The 12,511-nt window shown below is 43.0% G+C and overlaps 1 long non-coding RNA gene across 5 annotated transcripts in view; it reads left to right on the top strand.

Moving 5' to 3' along the window:
- Positions 1 to 882: 882 nt before the first annotated feature.
- The window catches only part of LOC139051739 (uncharacterized), a 114,952-nt gene continuing 103,323 nt past the window's right edge, over positions 883 to 12,511 (top strand). For 4 of the 5 annotated variants that reach the window (XR_011509515.1, XR_011509517.1, XR_011509516.1 and 1 more), the window contains exon 1: positions 883 to 1,070. This is a non-coding gene — a long non-coding RNA (uncharacterized lncRNA). Of the gene's footprint in view, positions 1,074 to 12,511 lie in introns of all 5 variants that reach the window. The other variant, XR_011509518.1, reaches the window with a different exon arrangement.

Genomic DNA, 12,511 nt, shown 5'->3' with positions numbered 1-12,511 from the left:
AAACAACCATCCATGTTACGCACCAGTATATCTTTGAAACGCCATTCATGTGCTTTTTATTTCATGTAAACATCGATGATGTGCGTTATAATAAAGTTGTTTATTGGGAGCAAGTTTGTGTGATTAGCGTCGTGATTTCTCTCGGCCTATGCAGCAGTGCCAACCTTCAAAGGTAAATAAGAATATATATAAGTGAATATATATCAAAGGTAAATAAGAATATATATACAGTGGGATATACCTGGCCAAAGCAAGCGGGCAGCGCAAAAGCAATAGCAGAAGCAGACGACGCCGGTATCGGTCGTCAGCTCACAAGCGTCATTGCGCTTTCGATACGCATGTAACTTTCTAAGCAACCAGAAATTATTCAGACGTCACGTATAATTTTTAATTTAGATTGTAATGGAATAATATACAAAACATTATCTATTATTAGTAAGTAAACATTTTTCTGGTATCAGTGCAAGTGCCGTTAAATCCAGGCGGCGCTAGCGTCGCCTGCGAAAATTGGCTCCATTGGTTCTATGGGAATCGTAGAGTTTCCTACTCTATGATGGGAATGTCACGGGCATAGAGTTTCTAAATAAAGGTATACTAATATGAAACTCTATGGTCACAGGCTTGCCTGCATTTCCGCACTTGCGCTTGTGCAGCTTCTGTTTTCCGTGCGGCATGGCCTCCGTGACGATGCGCGTGCAGGTCATGCGTAATGCGTAGAAAAACTAATATTTAGGTATTCTTGCCGAAAATTAATTTAATATGCTTAAGAAATGACTTCACAAAAAGATAAAGCTTTTTGGCTACATTTGGGCTACTGCGGAGGCCAATTTGGCCACCTGTGGTTTGAACGGTCTGGCAACCCTGCTGCTAAAAAAGGCGGGAGCGTGCAAAGTTTGTTTTCTATTCTATGGTGCGGCATCCTCGACTCATCACGAAGGTTTGCATCTGCATCATCGGCTGCTTCAAGCCCGTTGAAACTTGAAAGTTACAAAGTGCGACATGCGCGTCAACGCCAAGCGCCTCGCTGATTTCCAGAACGATCTGTATGCCTTGTCGGCAGGGTCCTCCAGGTAGTCGTTTCCTTTTTTTTTTGTCGTTCTTAGTCAGCCGATTGTTTGTGACGATTGGTGCGTGACACTGCTATTACCGTGTAACACCCGTGACACGGGTGTTATACGGTGCACTTTTGATGGCGATCTAGCCCGATCCGAATCGAATTTCTCCGACGCGATCGGTTCATTTGCGCAAGCTGAGGAAGAGTGTCAACCGCGATCAAGAAAGTCGATCTGGATCGGGCCGATCGCGACGATTGGCACGTGTTGATGTAACGAAAAAGAGATTTAGAGATGTGCACAGTGGAAAGCGAGAACCAGCATGGCATGCCGGCAGCATCGACCAGAAAAAAACATCGAGAAATCAATGAGAAAAAACGAGGAGGACTAGTAGCTGCCTTGTTCTGTAACGCCCATCTTTCTCGTCACTTTCTGTATTGCGCGATCTCGCTATTGCCACTATAGCTAACGCATGACACACTGTGAAATGTCGCGCTCCAAAATACTGCTCATCGTTTTACGTCTGCCTTGTTCTATACCGCTGTGCAAACCCAACGGCAAGTCATTCAATATGGTATCCCCAGACAAGAAGGTTGTTCAAATAATCCTGAAGGCGCCAGTGAGTTGGAATTGTTAACCTCTCATTACAAACTCGTTTGGCTTCTATCGACTCTAGTTGACGCTATCAGTGAATCGAAACAGCTGCACCGGCCAGCCGCGGTAGCCCAGTGGCAGTGGCGTTGCTCAGCTGAGCTGGACGTCGCGGGTTGTAGTCCCGGCCGCATTCGTTGAAGGCGAAATGCAAATAGGCTCGCGTGCCAGTGCATGAGTGCACGTTAAAGAAGCCCAGGTGGTCAAAATTAATCCGGAGTCTCCCGCTATGGCGTTCCTCTAAATCATATCATCGCTGTGGCACTTAAAGCTGCCGAATTATTATTTTTCTTCATTTCTTTTTTTAAGTTGTGCATAAGTGTACAATTGGAGGTCTCTGAGCATAAGGCTGCACGAGGACTTTCTATTGGGATCGAGGTTGTATGAAGCACTAGAACAGCATACCATTTAGGAAATACAAAAATTCCAATTATTAGATAAATAAATTACAAAAATGATCTTTGCAATACAAAACAGCTTCATGATGAGCCCACAATGTATTAAAAACTGATAATGAACCATGGCAGTTCACTGTGAATGGAAAGTAGTGCGACAAACAAGAAGAAATAATACACTCCGCAAGTGCTTACCCTCAACTAGACGTTTATTCAGGCAAAACAAGTATTTAAACGCAAGTAGCTCTAAATATGCAGATGCCAATATTGCACGAAAACTACTCCACATGGGTTAAAGTCAGCAAAAAAAAAAAACCAATGAAAAACAGAGTGAATGAATAAAAGAAATACGATGCTCAGCGCTGACACGAAAATTTAATAAAATTGACATTGCTCAGGCTGCTCCAGATCGTCACCGCCTACTGACAGCACAGTAATGCAAGATTGTAGAGCTTTTGTATAAAAATTGTTTATGTTATTTCTTGTGCCAAAAGTGGCTTTCACTATACAGTATTTTCAAACCATGGCAAACAGTTGCAGGACTTGCATTGGGCAGCTAGATGTGATCCATAATCTGTGCCTAAATTGTTCTTGTGCTTCATTACTGGGATACTTAAGCATTCCTCTGTCTGACCTATGTGCACATGCCTGCAATGCTTGGCAATTTGGTACATGACGTTACTTGCAAATAGAACTAATTTTCTGAGAGTCCTTTTGGTGCAGTCCTTATTTCATGGGGCCCATATCTTCTTGTTTAGTTTTTTGTGAATCGCAGCACATACACAGAATTGCAAACACCTTTAGTCTAGAAAAAATCTTTATTGCAAGTAAGCATTTGTGGTATCTCTCATGTTTCTTTTTTCTCATGTGGCCCTCATTTCCCCATAGATCTGCACAAGTTCGCCCAAATGTCAACCTTGCTGTGATAGCTGTCCGTTTCGAAAGTGTTGCTACATATTGAAGCATATATAACACTCACCAAAATGCCGATAGTTTTCCTTGCAAGTGGTACACTGGTCACCAGTTGTGGCGTTGCAGTTTTTTCAATGTTTATGTTTGTGTGTAATGGCAGGTTGCAGCCTGGCCTTCCCTTTCCATGTTAGATATACTGCTGTCATTACTTCACACAGAATGTAGTATCGTGCATTTTAATGGTGATGTATAAGTGCAACTGAGTGCTTCCTGCCTCTTACCTTGGCTAGCAATGTGTAAAGCTGAAATATGCAGCAATCAACAGCCATGTGCAATGAATCACTGCTTGTTGTTAGTAATTCATGGTGCATTAATGACAAATGGTATGTTGAAAAAAATGTGTGTGTGCGCATATGTGAACATTTTTCCTAGTTTGTAGATACATTGATGCGATTGTCATGACATGGAGCATGTATGTGTTCAAAGTATATGGGCCTGTACATCATCAACTTATGTGCCAAGTAGCCAAGTGATAAATATGATCTCGCAGTTTAGGACGACCAACAATTAGAAAAGGACCAGCACTAAGACGAATTCAATGGCTTCTAAGGGAGCTTATTACTGCAGTCACAATCCTGCCTATCGAACACGCCATGTGGTGCTTTTAAAGCAAGCTGTCATAAGCAGATTAGTCGAGCCATGTTCCACAGAGAACACGAGATCATTTCTCTGATCATGAGAAGGAAATTTCCAGAAGAATAAAAATCGGTCGGAGCTCATACGGCGGGCATTGCCAAATCCTGACTGGGATTTGGCAGCTTACCACACACACACACACACACACGCGCGCGCACACACACACAGACAGGTGTTAAATGTTAGGTGATATGTAAAGAGACAGGAAGAGAGCAGTATGGATCAAAGAGCAAAAGGGGATAGCTGATAGTTGAGTTGACAATAAGAGAAAAAAATGGAGCTAGGTGGGCCATGTGATGTGTAGGGCAGGTAACTTGTTACAGAATAGGTGCCAAGGGAAGGAAAGCACAGTCAAGGACAGCAGAACATTAGTTGGTGTGTTGAAATTACGGTCGGTGCTTCACGAACCTTTAAATGCATCACTTGGGACATGTGCTTGAGGCCTCAAAGCCAGAAGGGCAACTGAAAAGCTTCTGTTCACTTGAACTTTGGTTTTGCCTGGCCTGCTTAGGATGTTCAGGGGCTGAAAACAGGTAGTGGCTAAGTGCGAACTTCCGCTGGAACCACGAAGTGGATTTTTTTCCAGGTGAGTGGATGCCACGTAAGGGCTGCATTGTCGCCAATAAAAGCATGCTGACAGGCACTATTCATTACTGGGGCAAAAACATGTGGCATGTGGGCGTGATAAGATCTTATCGCACTTGGACTTTATACAGAGCACCACATCATCATGACGGCAAAAATTCACCTGGAATGTTCATAGAATTGCTTTTGCAATAAAAGCATGATTTGTGGCAGGTCTGCAGTTTGTAAAACCTTTAGCTTTGTTTATTGTCACTCTGTTATAATAGTGGCAGTACTAAAGATAATTGGGCAATAGTGCTTTGTCATACAACAAACAGAGTAGGAACGGAAACATGGTCCCACACTTGAGAAAATTGCACTTTTTCCGTGTGTTCCATAAATAACACATTGGTGTGTCCATATAAAAATACCAATGATAGTTTGTTAGACTGCTCAACGCACAATGACTTGTTTGAGGGGGTATGGTGAAAGAATGGTCCCTGCTGCACCCACTGTCTTTGATCTGCACTACATCTTCACTGTAATGCATACCTTGGTCTGGAGGGCAATTGGTGCTCTGACTTTCTGTGCCAATTTAAAATTTTTAACTCCTACTTAAATTATGAACAGCATGCTTGATTCTGTCACTACAAATCATGGTCCCTTTATTTCCGCCAATGTCTTTGGATAACTTGCTTCGGATAATCTTTAGTAAACCAGCAGCTTTCACCTGCAGTGTTTACCAGTTACTATGGCCGAAGGAATGGAGTACCAAATTTAGGCCCCCAGCTCATGAGCCATGTCATGGGTTCAGTGCTGCTAAGAAAAATAGAAAAGAAATTGGAGTTCTGCTGCTGGGTGTTGCAAGGCAAGATCCTAGCACGGAACACCTCCTGAGGTATCCACATAATGAAAGAGTAGGATATAACGCAAATAGTCTAATCGAGATCTAATTGAAATGCAAATTGAAGTGCTAAAACATGGACCTAAATACAGTTGAGGAAATCAACAACTCTTAGGAAGGCGATAAATTTTCATTCTTGCACTGCAACATTCGTAGTGTTAGCAGAAATATTAACAACCTACAGTCTAGCTGAACACAAATTTCAGTTTGACATGATCGTTCTGACAGAGACTTGGCTTGAACCTGACAAACATGTACTCCTCCCTGGTTATAATATAGTCACTAATTCATGACATAACAAAACAAGGGGAGGAGCCAAACCATGAGTTTAAACCATCAAAGCCAACCATGAGTTTAAGGTCTGTTCTAATCAGACTACGCAGGCATCACTGGAAGACGAGGTGTTATTTATTTAACTTACTTCTGGAACCACAATCGGCATGGTTTGTCAGTCTCCAAGTACTAATGTCCCTTCTTTCCTTCAGTCATTAGAAAATATGTTAGACGAGGTATGCAACAAAAAGAAGACGGTTGTATGGGGTGACATTAACTTAGAGCACAATAATATTTTATATCGGATGCTATGTGATTCATATGGGTTTGTGAATCTCATTACAGTGCCTACACATGTGACAAACACTTCTACAGCGCTTATTGATCATATTCTGTGCAATCTTAATCTACAGATATTACCTCCAATGTAGCAGATACAGATTTATTGGATCGTTTTCCAGTGTTTTTACTTGTAACTACAAAGCGTCAACAGCCTAAACCATGCCGTCAAACCGCTACCTGCGTGGCTAGAATTTTATTTCGAGAAAAGTTATCTGCGATACGCGAGCACATCATGGAAGGCATATATGCAAACAAAATGTATGAACGCTTGAATAATGCAGTGTCACAGTGCATAGTGCTAAGTCAAGGGCAGGTAAAAAAATACTACAAACTGATAAACCATTGGATGATGCAAAGTGCCTTAGAGCTATCCCGTTTCAAGGATTATTGGTATAGAAACCAAAAAGGAAATAAAGGAAACGTTTACTACAGAATTCAATAAAAATACTTCAGGAACAAATTATTAGCACACTTATGCTATTGTAAGAAGCATTACTATAATCATTCCATCATAGCAAATCAAATGTGCCCTAGGAAACTATGGGAAATAATTTGGTCATTAAAGAGATCACTCAGCAATCCAGGCTTCCTGACATGAATCTATACGGTGATCCAAAACAACAATTAGCAAATGAATTTAATGAATTTTTAAGAAGATTGGTCTTAGCCTATCATTGCTATGTATCCGATCCCACACCTGCCTTCAAGTACAGCAAACTCGTTTGTGTTTTTGGATATTATTGCTGAAGAGGTAATGTCTACAATTCTTTCCATGCCGACTTACGATGACTCAGGATGTGACAGTACATCATTGAGCATAGCAAAGTCTAATCTAGATTTGTTGTGCCCTTACCTGGCACAAACTTTTAATTGTGCTTTTTACTCTGGGACATATCCCAATTTACTGAAGAGAACTAGGGTCTCTCCCATTTTTAAGAGTGGTGTTCACAACTGCTGTCCTATTTCAATGCTCCCTACCATTAACGCAATGTTCGAAAAGCTTATAGTCAAGTGAATAACTAAGTTCTTGCTAAAATACAATATATTAACACCGCACCAACACGGACTTTGCCCGAACAAGACAACCAGCACTGCACTTACTTACGTTGTAAGCTATATTAACACTTGCCTGAATAAAAACTAAAAAGTAATTGGCATATTCCAGGACGAAAAAAGCGTTTGACACCGTCGATCATCAGGTCCTGGTAAAAAAGTTGAATTGTTATGGATTTCGAGGTGACAGTTTATATTTCTTTCAGTACTGTATTACCTAGAAGAAAAATGCCAGAGCGAACACTTCGTCAGTCTCTCGTCTGACTTCCTACCTATTACGCACAGCGTTCCACGGAGGACAGTTTTGGGTCCGATACTATTTTTATTGTACATCAACGACCTATCCCAAAGGCTTGATAAGGTTGAGGCAGTAATGTATGCTGAGGATACCATAGGTTTAATCTCGGGAAAGGATAGTCTCTTGGAAACACTGCTAATAGAGAACTAGAAAAAATAAGAAACTGGTTTATGGACAACAAATTAACATTAAATACATCTAAGACAAAGTACATTATATTGTCATCCAATGGAGTTAAAATACCACCAATAACTTTGACGATTGCGTTATCAGCAATTACAGAAGCTCAATAATAGAAATATCTCGGTATAATGTTAGATTCATCCCTTCATTACATTGCACACACAGCAAATGTTTGCAGCCGGCTCAGTCATGCATGTTTTATTTTATATCAGGTGCGTCAGCATTATCCCGCATCTCCACTTCGAATGATTTGCTTTAGTGTATTTTATAGTCATTTAACCTAGTGTACTGAGACATGGGGGCTTACCTGTTCATCTTACCTAGATCCAGTGATCGAGGTGCAGAAAAGAGAGCTCCGAATTATGTCCTTCTCTGGTTATACGGAACACACAGAACTGCTATTAAAAAAAGAACTAACATTATGCCATTCCACATTGTCAGGGACTTCAAAACAGCATGCTCAGTTCATGCTATACTTTCGGACAGTAACCCCCTTCCAAGTACCATTTTCATCACACTTACCTAACAGACACACGAGGTCACAATTGAACGGAAATTTTAACGTACCACCTGTTAGCAACTCGTACGGCAGGCGCAGGTTAGCCTACATTGGAACGAAAATACGGAATAACCATCTTAAGATGATGAAAAAGAGTCCAAGATTTTTGTGGTTCTTAAGCTAGCTATAATTCATAATGAGTATGTTTCAATAATGTTGTATTGGCAGATTTTGCTCTTGTGCTAAAACAGATTTAATAATAATGGGTGAACAACAATGTTAGCGGAATCTGTACTTACAAATCACATTGCCCGAGTTGCAATGGTATTCATTTGCATGGGCCCAGAACTAACAGTATTAATAAAGGCCCATGTGATTTTCAGCAACATTTGTAACCACATATACAAAATTTATGATGATGATGATTATAAAGTCTGAAGGGTGCGGGATAATTGTGGCTCTTGCAGTAAATTGTTTATACAAGCACTTCAAAGTGTTGTATTCATTTTATAAGCTGCATAGAATGTTTGCCAGCAGCTTGGGAGAACAAAGTCTGGCACTGAGTTAACATTATGTAGTGGTTTCTGCTGAGATGCGAATACGTCAAGCGCAGAAGATAGTGAAGTAATGCCACCACCGATTTCACGCTTGAACCGATACCAGCCATGGCTGCAGTCTTACAGTGTTGTGCATTTTCGCTGTAAATATATTTTGTAAATATCCGACCCCATAGCGCTATGGGTAGTGCTATGTAGGCACATCAAGGAGGGTATTCTGTAAGAGTCCACCGTCCATTTCGGCAACTGCCGATTGGATGCAGCTGTATGAGAGAGGAGACGCGTGGCCCTAGCCAATCAGCAGTGGTCGAAATGAACAGTCCACTAGGCGGACACTTACAGAATACCGCCCAGGAGAATGTCGAGGACCAGTGATACTACGTATTGGCTATCCTGAAGAGATGAAAAAGGTAACAATATTTGATCAAAATAAGGGTTATGTTATGGCTGATGTGTTTGCGATGTTTAAGTTTGTGGGATAATGATGGCTTTTGCAATAAGTTGCTGATTGCACTACTCAAAAGCAAGCATCATCATCATGATCAGCCTGGCTACGCCCACTGCAGGGCAAAGGCCTCTCCCATACTTCTTCAACCACCCTGGCTGGTCATGTGCTGATTGTGGCCATGTTGTCCCTGAAAACTTCTTAATATCATCCGCACACCTAACTATCTGCCGCCCCCTGCTACGCTTCCCTTCTCTTGGAATCCAGTCTGTAAACCTTAATGACCATCGGTTATCTTCCCTCCTCATTACATGCCCTGTCCATGCCCATTTCTTTTTCTTGATTTCAACTAAGATGTCATTATCTCGCATTGGTTCCCTCACCCAATCTGCTCTCTTCTTATCTCTTAACATTACGTCCATCATTCTTCTTTTCATAGCTTATTGCGTCGTCCTCAATTTAAGTAGAACCCTTTTCGTAAGCCTCCAGGTTTCTGCCCCGTAGGTGAGTACTGGTAAGACACAGCTGTTATGCACTTTTCTCTTGAGGGATAATGGCAACCTACTGTTCATGATCTGAGAATGCCTGCCAAACGCACCCCAGCCCATTCTTATTCTTCTGATTATTTCAGTCTCATGATCTGGATCCGCGGTCAATATCTGCCTTAAGTAGATGTATTCCCTTACCACTTCCAGTGCCTCGCTACCTATCGTAAACTGCTGTTCTCTTCCGACACTGCTAAACATTACTTTAGTTTTCTGCTGATTAATTTTTAGACCCACCCTTCTGCTTTGTTTGTCCAGGTCAGTGAGCATGCATTGCAATTTGTTCCCTGAGTTACTAAGCAAGGCAATATCATCAGCGAATCGCAAGTTATTAAGGTATTCTCCATTAACTCTTATCCTCAATTCTTCCTGATCCAGGTCTCTGAATACCTCCTGTAAACACGCTCTGAATAGCATTGGAGAGATCGTATCTCCCTGCTTGACGTCTTTCTTTATTGGGATTTTATTGCTTTCTTTATGGAGGACAACGGTGGCTGTGGAGCAGCTAGAGATTTCTTTCAGTATTTTTACATACGGCTCGTCTACACCCCGATTCCATAAGGCCTGCATGACTGCTGAAGTTTTGACTGAATCAAACGCTTTCTCATAATCAATGAAAGCCATATATAAAGGTTGGTTATATTCCGCACGTTTCTTTATCACCTGATTGATAGTGTGAATATGGTCTATTGTTGAGTAGCCTTTATGAAATCCTGCCTGGTATTTTGGTTGACAGAAGTCTAAGGTGTTCCTGATTCTTTTTGCCATTACCTTAGTAAATACTTTGTAGGCAGCGGACAGTAAGCTGATCGGTCTATAATTTTTCAAGTCTTTGGCATCCCCTTTGTTATATGAGTAAGATTATGTTGGCGTTCTTCCAAGATTCTGGTACACTTGAAGTCATGAGGCATTGTGTATACAGGGTGGCCAGTTTTTCTAGAACAATCTGCCCACCATCTTTCAACAAACCTGCTGTTACCTGATCCTCCCCAGCTGCCTTCCCCCTTTGCATAGCTCCCAAGGTGTTCTTTACTTCTTCCGGCGTTACTTGTGGGATGCCAAATTCCTCGAGACTATTCCCTCTTCCATTATCGTCGTGGGTGCCACTGGTACTGTATAAATCTCTGCAGAAGTCCTCAGCCACTTGAACGAGGGTTGGCCCCTCCCGCGTGTAGCCATGCACGGCTTAGCCGTGTCTGGGGAAAGGGGGATCCTGGGGGTTGAGCCGATGCTGGGCGTCTGGACCTTTAAGGCCCCCCGGCGGAGGCAACACACCCCTTTGGCCTTTGCTTCTCATAGACGGCACCCCCGGACTGACCCACCCGGGGGAAATCGGTAGTTACCTTTTCCTGTCTCTCTCTCCCTCCAGCCTTCGTCTTTCTCTCACTTTTCATCTTTCCTGTCTTCGCCTTCCTTCCGCTTACTTCCAAATTTTCCAGGCAGCAATGGTTAACCTTGTGTGATTAGCCAACCTAGGTTATTTCATATTTGGTTATAGTGATGACGTACAGCTGGCGTTTACAGGGCCTGTTCTTACAGTCCCTGTAGCGTCCCCTTGTAGGACTCCATGGTGGGTGGCTGGCGTTATTGCTGAAAATTCAATTCCTTTATGGCAACATCCTTCCCTCCGCTTCCTGATCGCCCTCAGAAAAGAGGGCGCACCGATGAAGTTTTCCAGTTTTTCGCACGGCAAAAAGAATCTTTCCCTCGTTTTCACGTGATCCACTCTGAAAAACCAGATAAACCAGTATGAACTATCTCACCCTTCCTTGTTTCGAAGTCATTGACTGAAGTCTTTGGTCCTGGATATAAGGCGCCGAGGATGGCAAGCGGTGATCTCCTCTTGGAGCTCTGCGATCAAAAACAATATGAAAAATTGTCAACACTAGTTTCATTTGGGGAAACCCAAATAATTATAACCCTGCACCGCACGATGAACACCACTCGTGGTGTTGTCTCTGACGATGACTTGATGGAGCTCACTGAGGCTTAACTCTTGGAGGGCTTCAGTGACCAGAATGTTATCAATGTTAAACGAATTAAGATGAGGCGAGATGGAAAAGAGATAAAAACGAAACACCTGATACTCACCTTCGGCTCAAGTGTCCTCCCCGAGTCCATCCAGGCCGGTTATGTCAAACTTCATGTTAGGCCATACGTGCCCAATCCTCTTAGATGCTTTAAGTGCCCAAGGTTCGGCCACAGTTCACAGAACTGTCGAGGCCGGCTGACTTGTGCCAAGTGCAGTGACAAAGAACATTCCTCCGAAACATGCCAGAACACTCCACATTGTGTCAACTGTGATGGCGAGCATGCCACATACTCGCGGTCCTGCCTGTCCTGGAAAAAAGAAAAGGAAATTGTGACCATAAAAGTAAAAGAAAATATCACTTTCAAAGAGGCACGCAGGCGGGTTTCATACCTGCCCAAGAAAAGCTTTGTCGATGTGACGCGTCAGGGGGCATTGACACAAAGGTTTCCAGCGGCTGTCCGACCCACAGTCAGTCAGTCGGCAGTTACGCCATCTGCCCCCACGGCGGTTGCAGCTAGCGCTGCTCCATCAACCGAGGAGAAGGGACCATCGACCCCGAAGGTGGGCGCAGCCGAGGCTGCCTCAACCTCCCAGGTCCCTTCCAGCGCTGGCAACGGCCGGCGCAGCCAAATCCCCCAGGGAGCCCCATCGACCTCCGGGCTGGTGGGCGCAGGGGTCTTGCCCTCCAAGGCGGGACTCTCCCTGGTAACTTCTTGCTCGCAAGAGCAGGTGTCCGGCGCCTTACCAGAGGCAATGGACACTACACCTATCCTCAAGGGGCGTCAAGCGCCTAAGGAGCGGCGAGGTTCCCTCGAACGCTTCAAAAAGAGCAAAACCCCGGTTACAGGGCCTCAAAAGAGCTTTGTAATCTAATCTCTGAAATCTCTAAATAATATTTCTTTTTCTGTACACACAGCACCTATTGACTTCCAATATGGATACACAAATAATTCAATGGAACGTCAGAGGTCTTCTTAGAAACCTTGATGACGTGCAGGAACTTATCCAAAAACAATCCAAAAGTGCTGTGTCAACAGGAAACACACTTAAAATCGAAACACACAAATTTCCTCCTACAGTATGTTACGTTTCGCAGAGATCGCGATGATG

The sequence above is a fragment of the Dermacentor albipictus genome, unplaced genomic scaffold (assembly GCF_038994185.2).
Source record: "Dermacentor albipictus isolate Rhodes 1998 colony unplaced genomic scaffold, USDA_Dalb.pri_finalv2 scaffold_14, whole genome shotgun sequence".
Lineage (NCBI taxonomy): Eukaryota > Metazoa > Arthropoda > Arachnida > Ixodida > Ixodidae > Dermacentor > Dermacentor albipictus.
The sequence above is the reverse complement of the archived record's forward strand: the minus strand, read 5'-3'. Positions and strand labels throughout refer to the sequence as shown.